We start from the raw sequence: 23,368 nt of genomic DNA, 5'->3' as shown, positions 1-23,368 counted from the left end.
TAGATATTTGCCTACCTCACAGGATTGTTGGAAGTGGTTTATACAGAATCAGGGTGGATAAAAATCAATTACTTTAAAAAAAACAACAGATTTTTTTTATTTAAATCAGATTTTTTGGATAAAATGTTTTTTGAGGAGAAACTTATCTAAAGATAGTTTTAATTAAGATACATTATAGCTCAAAGATCATGGAATAGGGATTATAAATTCTAATTCTATAGCATGAGACAATATATTCATGTAATGTTTAAGAAAAGTTTGGTAAATGAGTTCCAATAGTTAATGGATTAGGGACCCAATTTTATGGGGTTCCAGAGGCTTCTGTATAGATTATTTAGGTTAATCTTTCTATCTACCCAATGGGACTCAGTGCTCAGTCTAGAAGATACCATCAGAGATGCTTAGTTTTGCAGTTCTTAAACTGTGAATTTGTGTCTCCAGAGATAACATGCTTGTTAACAGCAAAAATGTTTTTAAATAAATAAATAAATAGAGAGGTGAGAAATAACAGACCTCAACCCTATTGTCCCTCCGCAAATTTGGGTACACAGAGTCAACCCCTTACCTCTCTCTAATAGTGCAAAGTTTCAAAAAGTTCAATTAATAGAAGATGGTTGGGAGCGGAATAGTTCTGGACAAGGAGAAGAAGTCTGGAGACAAATGTGAGAAGGGGGGACAGGCAGTAGAAACAAAAGTGAAACTGTTTGAGCAACATATTCCAGAAGTCTTGAGGTCTTTCTGAGTGTAGCCTTCCTGGATTTGAGATCTACCATACCATTCTCTCACTAGAAGGGAAAACCTATAAAGGCAGCAGGCCATAAAAGAGACCCAGGTGGGGAATATTTTAATGAAGTTCCTCTACCTGTGAAGAATATGTATGAAGGTTATAACCACCACCAAGAATGCACTTTTATGTAGAAATCCATGATTAAATCGAATCTTCCTGACTAGTGATTTAAATCAGTTCCACCCCATACAGAATGCACGCACACGCAAGCTAACTATTAAACGCTACTGCTACACCTTTCAGTCAAGGATCAAAGTCATTTACAAACACTTTGTCACAACCCATCCTGTGAAGCAGATGCATCAACCCCTTTTTACAAACAGGGAAACAGAGGCACAGGGATGAAGGGACATTCCCACGGTCACACACCACGGCAGAGACATTCCCACGGTCACACACCACGGCAGAGACATTCCCAGGAAAAGGAATCAGACATCCTGGTTCCCAGTCACACGCGCATAACACTGAAAAAATTAAGTAATTCCGTGGGCATGTTTCCTCCTTTACATACCAGATGCAAAGCCACGTGTAGTGCAAAGCTGCATTCTTTGGAGCCTAGTCATCATTTCAGACACCCTAGAGCTCTCCTCTCCTGCCCCTGCAGTTAGGCTGTGAAAGAACAGAGCCGCCTCAGCTACTGAGGGAAGGCACCACCTCCATAATCCCTGGTCAGACCAGCAAGAGGCCTGCAGGCAAGGGGAGAGTTCAGCCAAACATGCGCTGTCACAGTTCAGGGCAACTGCACCCGAATTTCCCTCTCTATGGCCCAGCAAAGGAACCTGCTCTAGGTGCCTGGCTCCCCAGCCGTCACCTCTCTTGTCTCCTCCCCCGCTCCCGACTGGCCTATTTCCAGACTGCACAGTTCCCTGCCTACATTGTGAATCCCCAGCAGTTCTGACTGTGCAGCAAGCCTGCCTGGCCTTCATCCCTCGGAGGCTATAAACAGCGTAATTATCCACAGTTACCACACAGCCCTTTCTAAGCGTCATTCTTCATGTACCAGCATTAGACAAGACATACCTGCAAGCTAATCGCTTACCAGAGATCACCTTTGACTCCAGCAGGGGCTCTGGGAGGTGAATGGTCCTTCAAACACTAAGCCCTTCTGAGGTCATAAGTACAGAACCGCCTTGGCTCAGAACAAGCAGGGACCGAGAGTCACTCTTATCCAGTTTGAGCCTCTGATCTTGTCCGCACTTAACAGGTGATCAGCAGACAATGGGTTTCTCCTCAGGAAGCAGGTTCCAGAGATAAGAAGTTACCTTCCCTGACTCCCAAGTACTTCCTAGGTATCCCACTTTGCTTGGTCTGTCTAGCCCATTGTTTCCCAGAGTCCTTTGAAGCTCCTAACACTTCCCAAGGGTTTACACTGGTCACGTCTCCTAGAGAAGTTACACACAATCCTACAACAATACAAACATTTGCATTTTCAATACAATGAGTTCCTAAAACACTTAAACTTAATTCAATAAGGTTTGTCCACACTATTGCAAGGCGTGTCTCACAGGCGGAAGGTTGGTCAGAACAGGCTGAAATTTGCTTGGTTGTAAGGCTGACCTGATGAACTGTTCGAGCTGACTATATGGCTATACACTTAACCGCCATCTATTTGAGATTGTTGGACAAGCCAGAACTCAGGGACGTAGGTTTAAAGCTAACTGGACTCAAGCAAAATGATGAAGTGTTTGGAAGAGCAAATTGCTGCCATATGCTTGAAGCTGAGGAGTCAAGCAGCATTACTGTGACTAAGCAGGAGCTGGACACTGGGAAAGAATGTGCTTGTCATGAGTCAGTAGAGTACTGTGAATAGCATCCCACCCTTTTGCGGGAGTGGGGGTGTCCGAGACAGGAAGAATGGCCTTGCAGTTGAGGCAGGGGACGGGGACTGGAGAGATCTGGGTTGAATTCCCAGCTCTGCCACAAACTTCCTGTGTGAAGTCAGGCAAGTCACTTAATAAGACTTTGTTTCCCATCTCTAAAACAACTTCCCAACCACTCATATTTCTGAGGCAAGGAGGGGCCATGGAGATAACCCCCTGACCATGGTACTCTTTCCCTTCCCATAGAAGGGCTACAGAGCATTTCTACCTATTATCAACAACAGCTTGTTTTTAAAACTTGCTCTAAACAGGACAGAGCTGGCTTGCAGCCCATTTTAGCGCTCTTCGCCCCCTCACAACCATGTCCAAGGTTCAGCAGAGAGCAAACAACTGCTTGCCCAACATGCGCCAGAGTCCTCACGAACTGGATAATAGAAAGACCCGCTGCATTTTGGTGGAGTTTCTTCATTCAGCAGGAGCAAGCTTGCTGCCAGCAGAACCTCCCACTGAAACTGCAGGCCTTGTCCTCGGTTTAAGGGGGCAAGTCCCTGTGTGTACACGCACTTCAGTTTAGGGGTGGCTTATTTCAGCTTAAATAGATACCTAACTGACTTAACCTAAGCCAAACTAAGTGTGGCCACACAAGGATTTCCAAAAGATTTAAGTGAAACCAGAGGAGCATTCTTGTTAAAACAAAGTCTCAGTGATAAGATTGAGCAATAGAGAGAGAGAGAGAGAGAGAGGGGATCACACGTAGCAGTGGTAAATGGCTCCCTGACCCTGGCAGCCTCCCACCAACCAGGCTATTTATAGCTGATGAGTGCTAAGTGAGCTGCTGAAGGCAGCAGTATCCATTAAGGAGAGAGGACATCCATACTGTTGCTGCTGAACCCGATAAGGTTAACAAAAACCCAGAGGAATAGAGAACTGTCAGAGAATCACAGAAACACAAGCACCACTCAGGCCCTCGCTTACACACACACGCAAAATCAGACCAACAAAGACACATGAAATTCAACCATCTCTCTCCATTCAGTTTCAGATTCCAGAGAGCTATTGTTGCAAAATGCTATTATCCCTATTCAGTTATCAGCCTGCACCCACAAGGACATTCCTTCTCCAGCAGTTTGCTGGGGCTTTGCTTCTAACAAAGACATCAAGCTATAAATTTTTCAGTGGCTCTAGCCCTGTGCCCCCCCACCGACTAGTATTTCAAATGAAGATCTAGGCAAAACAAAAACCAAAAGGATGCAAGAGGCCCTGGCTGAGGAAGCTCTTTGTGGGGGGAAAGTGGGAATAATCGATCCATCAGGATAACTTGAAACTGGTAAATGAGTATGGCTCTTTCCATTAGCCTATAAATAAATGATTGCTAAGTAATCAAGCAGCTGTAACCTTGTCTGAAAGTCACACGTGACCAGCTCTGCTGAAAATAACTTCCTAAATCTTTAAGATCTTGGTAGAAGGAGAATAGACTTATTCTCACTACTTTGTTCCCTGGTGGTCAGTTTTTATCATAGTATCCAGAGAACACGAGGACTGTTCATCAAAATGAAGTAAGGAAGTGGGTTCCAGGAAACCTGTGTCAATCAGAATTCTCCATGGCGTTGTCTACTCTTGGACTGCTTTAACTATATCAGTACATATCAGTACTGTTAAAGTACTATATCAGTACAGTTAAAGCAGTAGCCCAGTGTGGGCACCGTTGCAGTAACATAAAGATGATTTATTCCAGTTAAGTTTACTCCCCCTTCTTCTGCTAGAATAAGTTATACCAATATAAGGCAGTTTTATACCAATATAGCTGTGCCCATACTAGGGGTTGTACAGGTACAACTATTTTGGTCAAATGAAAGTCACACCACTAACCAAAATAGTTATGCTGCAAAAACTGAGTTTAGACCAGATCTTCACTTCTGCCCATCCCCTCCCAGTAGAAGAAAAGCCCTCTGTCCTAAAGGATGCTTTAAACATAGGAGAACCTTCTTTCCTTCCCATCATGCCCCTCCCATCTGGGAAAACCCCCTGGGCAGATTCAGTACTTCAGAACCCACGCATCAACGAGACCACAAATCCTCCCCAAGTTAATATAATCCCAGCTCTGCATCCAGATCTTTTGGGAGGCAGTTATTGAAATTCCTGTTTTTATTACCATCATGCACACACACGGGACAACTGTATAACACATCTCCCAACCCCCACTTACAGCTATACCGCTACGGCTATTTAAGAAGATGTACCAAGGACAGCACCTATTGTCTTGAGGCTCCAGTGCCTCTTTCACATGGACAAAGAACCTGGAAGCCTATCTGATCCTCATTCAACTGAGAAAATTATTTGTACTGTGACCACATGGCACAAAGCAGCCTCCTTCCGGCCAAGAAATGAGAGTTCACAATGTGGTTATATAGGGACAAAGCAAGACACACCAATTTGGCAGGGGGAGGAGAGGGAGATCCTCACAGGCCTATGGCCAAGCATACTAATGAGCACTTAATCAACCCAGTAGTGAGATGCAAAGCTCACTACAGCGTTATAATTAGCTCTGAGCTCTTCCCCCTCTTCATTTGGATTTGAAGAATGGCAACCAAGTATATAGCACAGTAACAGATAAGGCCATGTCAGAGGAATGTGACCCAAAACCTAGATTAGGCATATAATAGCCAAATCCAGATGTTCCAGTTTCCTTCCTTGTAGCTCATACAATGTGGAAGCTTCCCAGTGTTTAATTCTCCTAAACTTGCCTTACTGCACATGCTATCTGCTGGATAGTCGTCTTATATGATACCACGTGGATATGCAGGACCTGCTGCTTTACCCTACCTTGGCTTTAAAAGCCACTGAGGCCTTGGCTACACTGGCAATTCACAGCGCTGCACTTGCTGCGCTCAGGGGTGTGAAAAAACACCCCCTGAGCGCAGCGAGTGCAGCGCTGTAAAGCGCCAGTGTAATCAGCGCCTGCAGCGCTGCACGCTCGCTCGCAGCGCTGCAAGCTATTCCCCTCGGAGAGGTGGAGTACTTGCAGTGCTGCGAGAGAGCTCTCGCAGCGCTGGTGCCGCGACTACACTCACGCTTCATAGCGCTGCCGCGGCAGCGCTGTGAATCCGCGAGTGTAGCCAAGGCCTAAGATCGGACTCTGAAAAAAGGGAGGAAGGCATTGGAGCAAGTTCTAACAGTGACTCAAGTTTCGCTTTTGGCCTTACAAGTATAGATTTGCTTGAGCATAGAAAAGAAATGTGCCAGGCTACATTTATGCATCTCTCCCCGGTAGGGTGACCAGACGTCCCGATTTTATAGGGATAGTCCCGATATTTGGGGCTTTGTCTTATATAGGCACCTATTACCCCCACCCCCGTCCCAATTTTTCATGCTTGCTGTCCGGTCACCCTACTCCCCAGTCACTGAAATGTGTTGGTTAACTTATGAGGTGAAGGGGGAAGATATTAAAATGGCCATTCATTTACACTAGCGTAAGATGTACTTTAGAGGGCAAAGTGAGTTAGTCCCTACAAAAATAGAGAGTAAGTTCCAAACAGAGGGGCAGCATGAAGAGACTAAGCTGAAAACAAGCCACAAAACCTGAGGTTGTCTTCACTGCAAAAAAAGCAAGAGAGAGTTTTCACATCAAGGTAGCTTGATGGAAGGCAGGGGGAGGGAGATTAAGTAGGGTTGACCTCAACTTGCCATAATCGAGGTAACTACTTGTGCCTTGTCTCCATTTGGGATTTTACATTGTTTGCTACCCTTGATGCAAAATAAAAAAGCCACACTCACCCTTTCTGCAGTGAAAGCATAGCCTAGGAGGAAGGTATCAGCAGGAGGAAGTTAGAGCAGAGATTGTGCAGGGCCCTGAAAGTGAAGGACAGGAGCTCAAATCTGATGTGGTAAGGGGCCGGAAGCCAGTGCAGCAGACTGTTCAGTATTCTGAGCCCGGAACATCTGTACCGAGTCTGGCCGCGTGCCCACCCTGAATTGTTACGAAGGGTTTTTGCTTTTAGCAATGGTATTTAGTGCCCATATTGGTGTGGTTTGTACAATTATTGTAAACTAAGAAAGTCAATAATGCCAAACTTGCACATTTCAAAGTGAGCCCAGGGATCCTGGCTACTAGAATCCATCCCATAATTGCACACTGGAACTAGGTGTTCTGCTGTTTTGACACAACTGCACACTAAAAAAAAAATAAAAAAATAAAAAGAAAGAAGAAGTTTGTGGTCTTAAATATCCCATTACTGAAGTTCTCATCCAGCCTCAGCAGTGGGTTTGTTTTTTAACCCCAAGTTTCAAGACTTCCTATTCTGTTTTTAACAGTTTTCTATTACATTTAATTCAATGACCCACCATAATTTGACCCTAGAGACATCCTTTTACACACAAAATTCTGCTTCAATCACACAGCTGCCAAGATCTCCAGCAAGCCACTCAGTTCAGATAGGTGGGTCTCACCAGTACAAAACTTATTAGCTACTTACTTTGGAAGACTATTCCTATATTCTCCCCCCCCCAGTGAAAGACATGGTTTGATAGAGCAATGCTTCCTGTGGCATTAGTGGAACGGGCCAGTAGGCTTTAAGATAACTACAATCATTGGGCAAGAGCTTGCCCTGGGTTGGTTTCCATTCCTGTTCTAAGGCTCTCAAACTTTCTCCAGACTTCGGACTGCATCTCAATAAAAATATAGTCTCTTGGACAGACCTAAGCAATAGCATGCGTCACTCCCCCATTTGCCCATGTGCAACGGCATAACATCCTTGTGGTAACTCCAGCAATTGCTTAGATGGAAGAGCAACCTTAGGGAAGTAGTTTGCTGTCGAATACAATGTAGTAGCTGGAAGTGAGTCAGCAGCACGTTGACACGAGCCAACTCTGAAGACCAGCAGCAAGAACTCCACAGACGACGTTTGGAAGCCTCCGTTCTCAGACACTTATTCACTTTTTATATCCCATGAGCATTACCCTCGATTGCACAATCTTTTCAGGAGCTCATCATACAACTGGTGTCTAATTAGTGCCCTAACCCAGCACTCTACAGGAGCCATTCGTGGGAGAGATTAAATAACTCTCCCATTATTAGTCTGCTCACGTGAAGAGCAGGGCTGCCCACTGGACCGGTCTCCATCTTAGGTGATGTCTATGTCAAGGAAATTTGCACCAAATCAATCATTGCAAACTTCCCCTGTAGTTATTACACTGTTGTGACTTACCCCATTGAACACCAGGTGTAAATTGCACAGGTGCAGCATCTACATTAGGGCTTTGCACTGGCGTAGCTGTACTAAAAGAGCCTCACTTATGCACGCACATTGGCACCGATTTCCCTCATCTAACCAAGCCCTCGAGGACTGGGAGCAACTTGCTCATCTCATCCCCACCCCTGTCCCATTCTCATACGTGTGAGTAGTTGAGCCCTGCTTCAAAGGGAGAGACGTAAGGCTGGTTTAGAGTTCCAAGTCAGAACCTGCTTCCATCCTTATTAACTTCCAGCTGCTCTTGAAGTAAGTGCTGCTGGTGCAGGAATAGCGTAGGTAAGCACTGAGTACGCCAACCGCTCACCGTATCAGCCTACCACATGAACCGACAGGCATGTAATACTTTCCCCTCCCTGCCACCACACACAGAGGAAGAAGCTGTTGCTACCCTCTTTGTTGCAAATGCAGCCACAGTGAATGAACAGCATCACATCAGCTGAAGAATCAGCTGCATCTTCAGCTACATTTACAAGATAAGCAAGACCTCCAGGGCAAGCAGCCCACATCTTTGCACCGGGCAGGAGACAATGGGGACACTGTCCTCAGCAGCCATGCTTCATTTCACTTTTAAAAACCCATGGAAAAGTGTGACAAGAAGTACAATACCGTGCAGTGCTAGACCAGAGCCCAGATAAAAGAAATGGAGACAAAACTGAGTCTTGAAAGTTAAAAAGACTGTCAGTCATAATTACATCAAGTTGAATGCATGGCTTATGGGATTTTCTTCTGAACAGTTCTGGGGGAAATGTTGAACAATTCTACTCCCCTCCTTCCCCCTTCATGAACTATGAATCAAACACTCTAATACAAATCAAAGTACCCTCAGGGTCCCCTATAAATACCACTGAACTATGAACATAAAATAAATAAAAACTTACTGGGTTAAATGCAAGACTCCTTGAACTTGAAAATTAATCAGTTTATGCAGTGTTAGCTTCACAGCATGCAGCAGCTTATGTACAAATCCATAGGGCTAAGAATTCCAGTGTACTAACTGGCTCAACTACAAATCAAATGCCTTCATCAATTCGTAACCAGCCCATTTTAAAGTACATCATTTATAGCTTATTGGGGGGAGGGACTGAATATTAAACTAACTCCTTTTGTGTCCAGGATCCATGTGAAGCCACCTGACTCCACAGGAGGATAATACACCATTACAGCAAATTAGTTCCTGGAAAACCAGACCACAGCTTAGACACATCCAACATATGGGATCCAAAAAAACAAAAACTCCCAATCACATTATAATGCACTTCAGTGATCTCTGAAGAAACAGAGACAACATACTAAGCTACACCAGCACAATCCCCCTCCAGGGGAATACTCTGCTGTGAAACAGTTATCATTCCTATTGCCTCTGCAATACAAAAAAAGATGAATGGACAGAAGGAGGAAGGAATAAATTACACCTTAATATGTCAATCATGTTCGTTCTTGATAAAGCCAGAAAAGCCAAGACACGGCTAGGCAGATTGACAGAGCAGTTCCATGTATTTAGCATTTATTTAAATATCATCCCATCAAAGGGAAAAGAGTCTTCCATGTATCAAAGTTTAAGTCCCTCTTGAAGGTGCCATTTACTTTTAGATTACTTTATAAGAAGTGGAATGGCTCCATCTTATTCTCAATGCATTTCATATCAACTAGCTCTGCTCACAGGGCTGTCCATCCCCCACCCCTACAATTGTCATCCGCGGTCTCATTCTACAGTCCCATGTACCCAGATCCCCCGTTGTAGTGAATGGGAATTCTGCACATGGACTGCTCAGAAGATCAGGCCTTCACCTTGCAGGATATGAATATGGATGAGGCAAAAGAAAAAATGTATTTATTTTTTTAAATCAACCCTTGCCCTCCCCTCTGTCCTGCATTGCCGACAGGAGTAAAAAGTTCAATCCCCTCTCAGGAAAGTTGATTGTTGCCATTTTTACAATCACTTAGGGCTTGTCTGTACTTGTAAGTAGCGTTTCAAGTGTAGACAACTACACTAGAAACAGTAGTGGGAAACCTCTCCCACAGTTCTCCCATGGATCCAGCCTTTTCTACAGAGGGGCTTAGGTCGGTATAATTATGTCTCTCAGGAGCGTGGATTTTTCACATCCCTGAGACACAAGCTATGCCAATGCTAGTTCCCAGTGTAGACCACCCTTAAGTCTTACCCAAAAGGATGCTTTAAGCAGGACAGAAGATAGCCCATTTACAATGAACACCAGGCTTAGGTGCAGTTCATGACATGTCAGGTTGTTCATTAGCCATTGACTCAATCAGGAAGCCGCAAATGCCAAATGAACTAGGAAACCCCCTGATGAAGAGCTCTGCGAAAGCTCAAACGCGCGTCTCTTTCACCAACAGAAGTTGGTCCAATATTACCTCACCCACCTGGTGTCTCAAATTAACTGCATTTCATCTTTACTTGTCAAGAGTATTTTGTCATGGAAATGACAGACACCAGCTATTTAGAACCAGGCAGAAGTCTTCCTATACTACCAAGATGACCATGTTGTAAAAATAACCATGTTCGTTAGACTTGCAGGGTGTGCTCCCGAGACCATTCAGAGCGGCACTGTAAGGCATACACTTAATAAACAAACCTATTTCCTTAGTTAGTTTAAATCTCTGAATCAACATTATTGGTGTTTGCCTTTCAAATTCACACAGGGCTATAGCAGATGACCTCTGGCCGTTAAATATTTCCTTGCATCCCAATCACTTGGGTTTTCTGATAAAGGAAATAAAGCATTTGCCCAGGTCCCCAGCTGACAGCTCTGAGACAACTGGCACTTGCGATTGGCCCAGCTAATCTTAACTAATTTTCATATGAAAAGGACACCGCCATTCACTTTTGCCCTAAGGTGAAGATACTATAACAGAGCAGTTCAGATACAACAGCACCTTTAAGCTGCGCAAACAAGGGCATAAAGTGTAGAGGAATCAGAGTTGGGTATTGTTTGGTTTTGGGGTGGTTTTTTTATTTTATTTTATTGGTAAGATTTGCATTGAGCTAGGTCGGTTACTAGAAGAAACAAGTTCTTCGCCGTGAACTTGGGGGGGGGGGTGAGGAAATCCTTATCCCAACTAAGTTTTCAACATCCAGTGTTTGCACAACAGCTGCATCTTAAGGAGGGGGGGGGGAGGGAAATAGTGACTGTTGGCCAGGCGAGGAGACTGAACAGGAAAGTGAATTTACCCTCTCAGCAGAAGCGCCAGCAGGTGAGAGCTCCCTCCAAGCGGGATGTTTTGGGGGAGGAGGGAGCGAGGCCGGCGCACAAGCGCGGTACTTGTCTCTGCCCCTAGCGTGGGCCGCTACATAGGAAACTGAAGCCACAGAAGGTGGGAAGTGAGGACCGGTCCCTAGCCAAGTTTCCATTAACCCCTTCGCAGCCGACCGGCTCCTACCCCGCCTTTCCCGGGCTGCTGAGGGTTTCCTGGGATGGGCAAGGGACGCCCACGTTACTCCCCCGGGACTCTCCAGCCCATCCCCCCGCAGCTTCAGGGGAGGCCCCTTCCCCAGCACCCGCCTGGCTGGCTCCGGGGCGACCAAGCACCCACTAGCCCCCCTACTCCCTGCCCTACTGCCCGCCCGGAGCCCCCCGCCGGCTCTCGGGGAAGGGGGAGCGGGCGCACCCGCCACCCCCCAAGCCCCAGCCCCGCTCGGGCCCCGGGAAGCCCCGCTTCTTACCATGCAAGCCCGCCTCCCCGAGCAGCGCTGCTTCCTATCGCTCCAGGACTCGGCACCGGAGCATGGCAGCGGCCGAGGCCAGGCTCTCCCCGCTCCCGGGCTGCTCCTCGTCCGCGTCCTCCCCAGGCAGGGCCGCTGGGATGCCAGGCGACTGCGGGGGGGCGAGGGGAAACCCAGCCCCACCCCTTGCACGCAAGCCCGGCTCCTCCAGGCAGCTGCCGCCCCCCTGCAAGCCCCGGCAGCGCGTGACTCCCCCCCGGACAAGTTCAGGGCTGGAGCCGCACTCGCCGGGCTCCTCCTGGGCGCCAGACGCGAAGAGCTCCGGCCGGCCGGATCACATGGGCCAAATAGCTCCCAGCTGCCGCTTGGCACCTCCCCGCTCCCAGCCCCTCCTCTCGGCGGGGAGGGGGGACCCGCGGCCGAGCTTGGGAGCAGGAAAAGCCCTCTGCCCAGGCCGGCTTTGCTGCTTCTGCCCTTTGCGGCAGAGCTGGGTGTCCAGAGGTGAGAAAAGCCCCCAGCTAGAGCGATCAGGGAAAACTTTCTCACTCGAAGGCTCTGGAACAGGCCTCCAAGGGGCTGTGGCATCCCCTTCCTTGGGGAGGTTTAAGAACAGGTTGGACCAACAGCTGTCAGGGATGGTCTAGGGGGCTAGGTTTACTTGGTCCTGCCTCAATGGAGGCGGCTGGATGGTTTTCTCAAGGTCCCTTCCTCCAGCCCTACGTTTCTATGCTTCTGTGAACTGGGGGTAGGATCAGGGGCTAGGAAGTGATGTATATCCAGATTAAAAAGAACAGGAGTACTTGTGGCACCTTAGAGACTAACAAATTTATTAGAGCATAAGCTTTCGTGGACTACAGCCCACTTCTTTGGATGCATATAGAATGGAACATATATTGAGGAGATATATATACACACACATACAGAGAGCATAAACAGGTGGGAGTTGTCTTACCAACTCTGAGAGGCCAATTAATTAAGAGAAAAAAAACTTTTGAAGTGATAATCAAGATAGCCCAGTACAGACAGTTTGATAAGAAGTGTGAGCATACTTACAAGGGGAGATAGATTCAATGTTTGTAATGGCTCAGCCATTCCCAGTCCTTATTCAAACCGGAGTTGATTGTGTCTAGTTTGCATATCAATTCCAGCTCAGCAGTCTCTCGTTGGAGTCTGTTTTTGAAGTTTTTCTGTTGTAATATAGCCACCCGCAGGTCTGTCACTGAATGACCAGACAGATTAAAGTGTTCTCCCACTGGTTTTTGAGTATTTTGATTCCTGATGTCAGATTTGTGTGAAATATATCCAGATTATTACTGGATTGTGGTGGTGTCTAAAAGGTCACTGTGCCAGGCACCCTACAAACAGATACGATGAGTTTGCAACCCAAAGCGCTAGATCCTGTAAATACTTATGCACGGTGCTTAACTACACTACCCTGGCTAGTTCCACCGATTTCTTGTTAGGACACCTCTGGTAGCAAAAGTTGAGCACATGCATAAGTGTTTGCAGGATGGGGGCTGCAGTGCATACTGACGGCCCCAAGCATTCACAGGCCACAAGTCAGGCCCCTTAAAATCATGAAAATGGCTTAAAAATCATGAAATTTAACAAATAATTATCGGTTCTTTTTATTGGCTTTCTCGTATTTGACCTTTTAGATTACACTCAGGACACATTTTCAAGCTTTTCACTCTAGCCATGAAAGCTAGAAGCTTACTTAACAAAAAACAAAACAAAAAAGGCAGAGATTCACACCTACTCACATGATTGCAGGAGTTGGGATTTTGAGAAAAATACCAAATAGGATGAGAGTTGGCAATACTGCAGGGTCAAAATTCTACTTGTCTAATTCCTTACCTATGTTACAAATAACACCTTAGGTTATTAATGCACAAAGCATTTGTTTTTTTACTATTTATACACTGTTTATTTTTATTTATTTGTGGACAAATAAACCCAGTTCCACTTTTGTTTGTGAACTGTCTAGTAGTGGCAAACCCTTTAGTGGAAGGTGTATTTAAAAAAAAAAAACCAATTTCATTACAAATAAATCATGAAAACAATTCTATTGGTTTTAGGTTCTCCAAAAAGGAAATTGTGGGACAAATTTGATTTGACGGTCTCCTTTTAAGAGGTGCATTTTCAGTATTTCCAAGCAAAAGGTCTGTTTGTAACTATACCACTTAAGGCTGTGAACTTATAAGTTCTCATAAATTAAGCAAGCTTGAACTTGATCAGTATTGAATGGAGCACTCCAACGGCCACCTAGGTGGTGCAGGAAGTGGTATGAATGATTCAGTAGGTGGCACTCTGCCAGACAAGTCAGTATTGAACCAGTGCCCCATCCTGGTGCAGAAGGTGGTGGACTTTGAGTTGAGACATTCAAATCCGGTCCTGACTGCCTGTGGTCATTACAGATCCCATGACACTTTTCCCAAGAAAAGTCTTGGCTAAATGGAAAGGGCCTGATTCTCATCTATGCTCAGGCACTTTTACACTGCAGAGCCTTTGTTTAACTAAGAATCATACTCAAGTTGTGTAACTGCTTTCTGCCTACCTAAATGCAGTTAAAGTTAGAAAACTTTCTCTCCTGTTAGTGTTGCTGTGCTCTTTTTAGTGATGACTGAAGTTCAAAAGCGAGTGAGGGGATTCCTTTCTATGCACATCATAGGCTTGTCTTTGCTGCAGAAAAGGAGTGGGGTTTCACAGTGGGAGAACTAACATTAGCTATCCCACTATTAAATCCTGGTGGAGAGAAATCACTATAGCTTTTACTGCAAGGTAACTAGGTGAGTTTAGAAGCATAGTACATTTACATGACATTTTTCAGAGTAGCAGCCGTGTTAGTTTGTATCCGCAAAAAGAACAGGAGTACTTGTGGCACCTTAGAGACTAACAAATTTATTAGAGCATAAGCTTTTGTGGGCTACAGCCCACTTCTTCGGATGCATAACATGACATTAAGGTCGTTATTCTAGCTGCCTAGTAGCTGGGAATTTAAAGATAAAGCACAAAATCCTTTAACACACTACATTGCAGGAGAGAAAAGGGAGAAACAAATGTGAAAAATATATAGGTAGGTGGCATTTTCAAAACCACTTTGTATTGACCTGACTCTTCCCCCATTTAAGTCAGTGGAAGTTTTCCATTCATTTCCATGGCAGCACTGAGCCGGTTTTAAAATCCCACATGCATACTTTTCCCCCGTGTACTTTTTATTTGAACAGGTGGTGGGCCAAGCCCTGCAGGTCCACACTCAGCTGAAGTCAGTGGGAGTTTTGCCTGAAGAAGGAGTGAGTAGGGAGTGCAGGGTTTTGCGCTGTGTAATAGCTCCAAGTTCAGCCAGGACTGCAGTGACAGCCCGCTGGGTAACTCCTTCTTTGTCTGGGCATCGATTCTTTGCAGCTGTTAAAGTCTCTTGTGTCTCTTGTCCTCCCGCACGGGCATAACACATCTCTATGCAGAAATTTCTGCTCAGAAAATCGTGGCATGGATACTAACACTCAGGATTGTGGCTATCTTTATTTGGGTATTTAAAAACACCAAAACCACTCTAAATCATTCTCATTTACACTGAGGCTTCTCTACATCATTCTGACAGGGTAGATGTCACTGAAGTACATGTTACACCTACTTTAAGGCTCTTTTATACTATCAGAGAAATGTCAATGGGGTCTTAATGTAATGAGTATCTGACCCATGGAGGTTAACATAGGCCGAAATGACCTTGGAACCCAGAAAGCTGTAGTTGTGTCACCCGTGGGGCACTGATTCATTTGTTACTGGAATGTCGCGCTTGTGAAAGATGTTGGATCAGGACTGAGGTCTTTGGTTGGCCCACAGAATAGGTACAGCAGGGGCAGCAGCAGTGCACGTTTCCCTGCAAACCTGCAGGTGGCACCGAGCAGGTTTCTAGTGGACTCTCCTGATGCTGCCAACGAGGGTTCCACTGACAGTGTCCGCTACGAGCCTACCACCTCATTTCACATAAGCCACCAAACAGCCATCAAGAGGTTAAAACCTACTACTGACCTGATCCAGGATCACACTGGGGACCTAGAGAGTAAATCTCCAAAGACCCCCTACCCATTGCTTGAGGTGTCAAGTTCCTATCACTCACAGAGCTTACAAAGAGCCAGTTGGATTTACTGATGCTTAACCGTAGGGGTTGGGAAAGTCCCTCTTTCACTGCATTTGCGCAGTGCTCCAGGGGAAGTCCGTCTGTGGCAACGCTTTGCTGCAGCACCATAGGGGGAACCATACCCCTGTGGGAACTTAAAAGCTCTTGCCTGGAGATTCCGAAGGAGCCTTTAGCTACTGCTCCCATGCCGCTTTGGGAACCAGTGTGAGGTTTGCACCTCCTGCAGAGAAGGAGGCCAAGTCATTGGTGACTCCCAAAAATAAGAATTCTACAGGGAAGACACCACCCGTCTGCCTGTGAACTCCACGGCTCAGTTAGCTGCTCTGCAGTGGAATAGGCAGGTCTCCCAATGTACGCCCAGGGGATACCAGCTCCATGGAAGACTGGACAGTGAAAGGGAAGTAATAAGGCTTTAACTGGAAGAGGAAAAAAAAGGTTAGACACTCACCAAGAGAGCAGAGAGAAAAGGCACTAGGCATTTGTTAGAAGATTCTCTTAATCTGTATGATGGACACTACTAGTCCTTTTGCCTGCTGGAGAGAAGGAGGGGGAAAATTAACCCACCTGCCGGGGTGTGCAGCACAAAACGTATCAAAATGGCAAGGATATGTTAGTTCATCTCTTGCAGGATGAGGTCATGGCAGACCCACTAGAGAGGCTAACCTAGTACAAGCTACAAGGAAAAAAAACTTTCTTGATGTACTGGGCCAAATCCATCCCTGGTGCGTACCTTGGATAACTTCAAGAGTGTTACAGTGGGGATGCATCTGGCCTGCAGAGTGTGCAGAGGTGGATTTTAGGATGCACGAGTGACAAAATAGAGACAGCTAAGGAAATTATTTCACCCCACCTCTTCCTAACAGACACTGCTTCTTGGCTGAAAGTTTAAAAAGTGACTAGGAATTTTGGGTGCTCAACTGGAAACACCTTAAAAGGGCCTGGTTTTCAGAGGGTGGGCACTCAGCATTGTGTGCATATGAGGCCCCTTTAAGATGTCGAAAGTTGGACAGCCAAAATCACTAGTCACTTTTTGAAATGTAGGACCTTATCTGTAGAAGGCACTGTCATGCTTAGAGCAGGACAGGGAGTCAGCAGGCCAGGCTTGTCCACTGGTTTTCTGTGGGATCTTGGACAATTCATGCCTTTGTCACTTGGTCCAGATCCTCAAAGGTGGCTCTTTAGGTGCCAAACCCTCAATGGGTAGATATCTGCTTTATATCCACCAATATCCGCTTTATATCCATGGACCATGTTTGCAGCTCGCGGCTCAGATGCGGATTCAAATTTTGTATCCATGCAGGGCTCTACCAATGGGAGTTAGGCAGCTATATACCTTTGATGATCGGGGCCACTGAGATGAGGCTGTTGCAATGCATTCTACATGGGGCTAACCCTTACATCCATTCCAAAACTTAAACTGGTGCAATATGCACCCCCTCACTTACCTTGTGGAGAGCACATTATATCCCTGGCAAGTAAAGAAGTATTCTTTTCAAAGTGAGCGAGTAAATGACACGTCCAAGGTCACATACAGTCTGCACCAGACTGGAAATTGAGCACAGGTCTTGAGGCCCGGTCTGGCTCCTTAATAACCACAAAAATCTCCCCCTCTCAGTCTGAAAGGGTACTGCCCAAAAAGACCAAAGGTAAAGCAGTTGGCACCAGCCTGAAAGAGGGAATGCTGCACCAATTCATGTGCGAAATAGGACACTTTTCCATCAGGATTGTCTGAACCAGCATGCAGAAAATAAGTACCTACTCCGTGTGAGAACTTAGGTTTCTTTCCCATGATAATGCACCATGCTGTCTCCACGCTGGCCCTTGTAAATGCCACTTGATTAATTATCATCTTCTTTTAAGACACTCTATTCTTAGTATCTGGCCTCTGAGCATGGATAGACTGCAAGAGAACACAACAGCCAGATGAGGCCTCTTATTCTGTAGACAATATGGGCTAAATTTTCCTCTGATTTACAGTGGTGCAACCACACTGAGCTCAAGAGGGCTTCGCCGATGTGATTAGCAGGCTCTCTCACCCACTCCCATAGCGATGTGGGGCTCCTTCATTGACTCACCCTGTAACCAGGACTCAGAAGCCTGCCCAAAGCTGAGGGATAAATTCTGCTGACTCACAATGGCAGGTGCAGCTTGTTAACTTCAGTGAGATAAGAAAGTATGGGGGCAGCCCTCTTGTCATGGGTGGGTTTAGAGACAGAAACAAGGTCTCCTAGGATACTTGCTCTTTGAGTCCTGAGCAGAGTCAGGCCCCACAAGGGGGTTGAGTTACATGTCATGTATAGGCTTTATCTTCAGCAAGCCATGTTCTGCTACTGAGAAGAAAACCAGGTCCTGTGTCTTCAGCTCTTAAATCAAAGACAACCTTATAGAGGGCTTTATCACTATCCCCTTGTGACCTGTTATGCAAGTTTCCTTGTTCCGAGGGATTGTCTCACAACCTTGGACGTCCTTTTGATGCAGTTCAAGGCATGTGAAGGTCTCCTGCTGTGTCTAACCAAAAGATACTCTTATCTCTGGATTAACGGCTGGGAATGCCCAGGGTGTTCTGTTCCAGGGGGTCTCAGCCAGACAGATATTAATGCACATGCAAGCTAAGCACCCTCGATCTGACCTGCTCTTTTTGCGTTCACTTGGCTGTGATTTGCAGATTGCTGGAGAATTGTTACGCATCGGGTGGTGATACAAAACGTTCAGCTCTAGCTTTTTGTTACCCTGCAGTTTTACCCTTCTTGTATCTGTAAGAAGAGCAGACAGATTGGAGGAAACACCAGATTGCAAACAGTCAAAACATGGTTCTGGAACTTCTGGCCAGTCCATTCTGAAGGTGGACGCCTTCTCTGGGAGCAGATGGGGCATTGGAACCTCTTGCCAGATGAGATTCCAGCTTCTACAGAACAGTTTAATTTTGTCACATTTAACTCTCCTGCATCTTCAAGGATCATAAAGATATGAGTTATTTGCTAGACTCACTAACAATCACATCCAACCAGCTTCCTAAGAGAGGGGTGGGTTTTTGTTTTTAAATCCCTCTACATTTCAATTTTGACTGAAATAAATGGAGGAAGGGGATAATTGACAAATGCCATTGCCCAGTGACTAAAACTGAATCTGCTTGAAGAGCTAGATTCTGCCTTGGCTGGGGAGTGGACCCAGTTGATTGAACAGGCCTTCTCCAGCTCTACCCACAGCCTAAACCAAGATTTAAAAAAAATATTAGTTCTTTCGGGTGCCATGGTGTTTGACTTTAGGCACCTTAAAAGGGCCTGTTTTTTAGAAAGTGCTAAGCACCTGCCTTCTGAGAATCAGGCCTCTATAAGGTGTCTCATGTTGGGCTCCCAAAATCACTTATAGGGTTTCCATCTCTGAGGCACAGCAAAACTGTCTGTGAGGTCAGGTCCCAACTTGGGGGGCTGGCCTGTGGGAGGGACTAGGTCCCAGGGCTGCAGGGAAGAGGCTCAGTTCTCAGAAATTTGGAGAGATCTGGAACTGGGATTGGTCACCACTTCCGTATGAGCTGATGTCCGCCCTTTGCACACTACATGCATGCAGAGCAGTACCCAGGGGCCAGCCAGATAGCTGCGGTGCACTCCCAGCTGCCAAGCGCCCAGCCAGCAGTTAAGATATTGCATGTGTATGGAGCAAAAAACCTGGCAAATGACATCTTCTGTCCCTGGACAAGCGAGTCAAAACCCTGCCCAGTGGCCAACCCTATTACTCCTCACTTTTGAAAGTGGCCCAAAAGCTGCTACATGATTTATAGGGGTCCTTTTGCCCTGCAGGAGTTACTCCATCAGCAGAAGGCTGGGAGACTGTATCTAAAATAAATCCCAGCACTTTGCCTTTTGGCTGCAGGCGTAAAGAGTATCGGGGGGGAGCCGTGTTAGTCTGTAGCCACAAAAACAACAGATCTGTTAGTCTTTAAGGTGCCACCGGACTCCTTGCTGTTTTGGTGTAAAGAGTCTGTAGCCATGTAGCGTTTTTGAAGGGAGCCAGATCTCGCCTAGCCTACCACCCCCTTTTGCCTGGGGACAGTTGTGGTGTTCCCAGGGGCGGCGAGGCTGAGCAGCGCCCGGAAGCATCTACGTGCTGCATGCAGGCTCTGCATGTGGGAATCTAGGGAGACAATGTGACAGGCGGAACAATGAGGGTCTGTATCGTACCGCTCTGGAGCCAGAGTAACCTAGTACTCTGTTGAACAGAGGGAAAGAGACGTTTTTAAAACAGCAGCATCCCCAGAGGTAGAATTCCTGCCAAGCTCGCTCATAATGCAATCAGCACGACCTCCTCAGCTAGAGGATGGGTCATTGTGATAGAGAAGGAAGTAAAAATGAGGGCGTGGGGATGGCGAATCCCAGGGGAACTCCTGCAGGCCAAACATAATCTCTGCTCTTTTAAGTCAGCCAACCTCCTGCGCGTCCCAGGTTCAGATCCCAACAGGGTCAACCCCAGAACTTCAGCCTTTGCCAAGCAAATAAACGAAGCTCCACACAAGCTCTTTTCAAGCGAGACTTTAAATGAAGCCTGTCTACTCTGCACAGACACTAAAGCACTTATGGCACTACTCAGAAGAGTTGGGATTTGCACTGACGTTCTGGACCACCGTTTCCTCTGGCCCACCCCGGTTGCACAGGGGCGCCAAATGGCCACTGGCTGCTTTGCACTGGTATTGGCCGTCTAGAGCCCTAAAGCTCTTTGCACAAAAGATGCTCATCAAAGATGATTCAAATAATATTTTATAGAGGTATCCAGCCACCGAGAGTCCAGTTAAACTTGGGATGCGTGGGCAGCAGTCATAACACCCCTTCCTGACCCCTCAATGGGTGTGCATTCCTGGAGCACTGGTCTAGATGCATTCGCTGCTCCAGAGAAGGGCCCCTTCACAAGCCCATGGTTTTAATCATCACCGCTGCAACTGCAGTAACCTTAACAGCTAAGACAACCGTCCCTCCTTTATCCTCTGGGCATATAGTGCTGTCCCAGCCATTACTATTATATAGCACAATCACCAGTCTGTGCACAGGAGGCGGATCCCACTGTCACAGCCTGCACACAGAGTCGTCTTCTTTGTGCACAAAGAGTCTGCATGAATGTGAAATAGAGAAAATATTTTCTGGTCTTACTGACCCAAAATGATGGAGGAAACACAGGGAGCCACAGAAAGTCTATGGTTCCCTTACAGGCTGCATGGGCCCTGCCCCAGAAGAGCAGCCACTAAAACAAACATTGTGTCCCAGCTTAACCCAGAGGAGTTTATTTCTAGTAATCGTGCTCTCAGTGATGCGCAGACAGCTGGGCTCTGCATCGCCTGTGAACAATGCACTGCAGCACTGGGCGGAGAAAATAACTGGTTCAGTGTCCTGCTCACTCTGCGTTAGGAAAGAGCACCCCCTGCTGGTGAGGTGCCTGACTCAAAAGCACATTTGGCTCCAGACGCTAGAGTGCCTCGAGAAAGGCTGCGGCTTCGTCAGGCTTTGAAAAGCATCTGTAAAAAAAGTCCCTCTGCAAGTCATAACACTGCAGCGTGTGGGCGGTTTGTTTAATAGACGGTCTGACCATCATGTCAGAATACTGCGGCTGGGGAAGAAGCTGCATCTGCTCTCAGCAGCCGGGAAATACACAGCCAAGACACAGAAAAAGATCTTGCTTGCTGCTGTTCTACTTCTAGTACTTGGGTTGGTATTTTATGGTGAATGTGTCTTTACACACAGAGAGAGACACTGCCCAAGGACTCTATAATGCTCTCCCTTCATCACCCTTGATCCAGCACTTTACAAACCTTCACTAATCCTTTAAAAAATCGCCTACCTTATGGGATGATGACAGCCCTTTTACAGAATGGGAAACCAAGGCACAGATAAGTTAGGTGACTTGCCCTCCCTGAATCAGTGGCAGAGCCCTGCCATCCTGGCTGCCTTCCCTTGCTCTAACCATGAGACAATATTCCCTCTTCGGAGCTGGGAACAGAACCAAGGAGTCCTGACTTCCTATTTCTCTGCTCTAGCCCCCCCGACAACTCGTCATGTCAAGGAGATCAGTAAGGGGGCCTGGTTCCATTTCACCTCTCCCCCTTGGCTAGCCAGCGGGCCAGCTCACCAGCCAGTGCATCAAGCCCACTCAATAGCCACACAATTTTAGTCCCTTTACTTCAGGGCTGGAGTTTTATTTCTTCCAAATAAAAGTTTAACCTAAACGTTTCCACGTCTCAACCACGCCCTTTCCTCTGACCCAGGGTCTCCTGCAGGCTCCGATCTCACAGCCCAGCTACCTGACCACAAAGGAGAGCCTCTTTACCTCCTTATCTCCCTGCCCTCAGGCTGTCCTTTATCCCAGCTGTCCTAGTTCTGAGCCGCTTAGGCTGACCAGATGTCCCGATTTTATAGGGACAGTCCCGATTTTTGGGTCTTTTTCTTATATAGGCTCCTATTACCTCCCACCCCCATCCCGATTTTTCACACTTGCTGTCTGGTCACCCTAGAGCCACTCAGCTTCTATCCTGTGACCCCAGGACTTACTCCCTTCCCAGGGGAGGTGAGCTGAGCCTGGCAAAGTGAAGCAGCTGAACCCCCAAATCTCTCAACGAGCCAGCTCACCCTGTGACCCTCCCTTCAGCACACAGCTTTGTTCCAGCCCCTCTCAAACATATGGCACTCCCTGTTCCACTACTTTGCTACAGTGTGTGCCCCAAAACGCACGTCCCCAAGGTGCTTATTCACCTTGGTCTCTGCACCAGGGGCAGCAATGGTGAATGACCCTCTGACGCAGTGTCATTCACATGACACAGCTTGTTTTGTGTACGAGTGGATGCCTACAAAAGGGAGCCCGAATGAAGGAAAAAATGAAGTGATGTCTGCTCTGCGCATTATAGGGACAGCTTTTCCAAGGAAATTTTCCCAAGAGCAGTTCGTCAAGGGGGAGCCAGTGCGTCCCGAGGGAAGGAGCATTGTAAGGGCACAGGCCTGTCCGCCGGAAAGCCTGGTGCTGCATTGCTACAGGATAACATGCCAGCTCTGCAGAGGTAGGACCTGGGCTGAACTGTAGCCATTTAAAACACACACAGACAATTCATCCACTCGTTTGTTTAGGAATCAAAGGGATTCCTGAGATGTGACACTTTTTTCCTCCTTTGTTCTGCATTTTCTCCTTCCCTTTTTATGAAACATCCATTTTCAATCGTACTGTTTTGGGGGGAAAATTAAATCAAACCATTACAAAGGAGAGGAGCCTGGAATTCCAGATCTGCACAGGGCAAGCTTAGCGGTCGACTGCGGAGAAGCCAAGGCAACCATTAAAAGAGACATTTATTTCTGAAATGATTCAGGTGCTACTATGGTCAATCCTTTCCATCAGTCCTGCCTCTGCGCATGGTGGGGGAGGGGAGACCTGGCTTTGGTAAAAACCTGCCAGTATTTTTAAGCATCCACCTTTAGGGATATGCGCTGAACAAGAATTGCCTTTCCAAACAGTTTGTGACTGAACGGGGAAGCAACATCTCTCCCATGTGGCCGAGCTGTTACATATGTTTTCAATCATCGATTTGGATTTATTAACTGACACGTGTTTTGTTGAATCCTAATGTAATAGGCTGCCATCTCCATTCAGCATGTGCATGAGATGCTCATGTGTGGCCCTAGTTATACGGACATCAGTCCAGGGGACATCAAAGGGCTATTA

General features: G+C 46.6%; 1 protein-coding gene across 3 annotated transcripts in view; it reads right to left on the bottom strand.

Moving 5' to 3' along the window:
- The window catches only part of SPSB1 (splA/ryanodine receptor domain and SOCS box containing 1), a 71,875-nt gene extending 59,976 nt beyond the window's left edge, over positions 1-11,899 (bottom strand). The window contains exon 1 of one of the 3 annotated variants that reach the window (XM_065575165.1): positions 11,539-11,899. The gene's annotated coding sequence lies outside the window, so the exon portion shown is untranslated. The remainder of the gene's footprint in view (positions 1-11,538) is intronic. The other 2 variants (XM_065575163.1, XM_042852900.2) reach the window with 2 other exon arrangements.
- Positions 11,900-23,368: the final 11,469 nt, after the last annotated feature.

The sequence above is a fragment of the Chrysemys picta genome, chromosome 21 (genome assembly GCF_011386835.1).
Source record: "Chrysemys picta bellii isolate R12L10 chromosome 21, ASM1138683v2, whole genome shotgun sequence".
Classification (NCBI taxonomy): Eukaryota; Metazoa; Chordata; order Testudines; family Emydidae; genus Chrysemys; species Chrysemys picta.
This window is presented reverse-complemented; position numbering and strand designations above follow the sequence as displayed.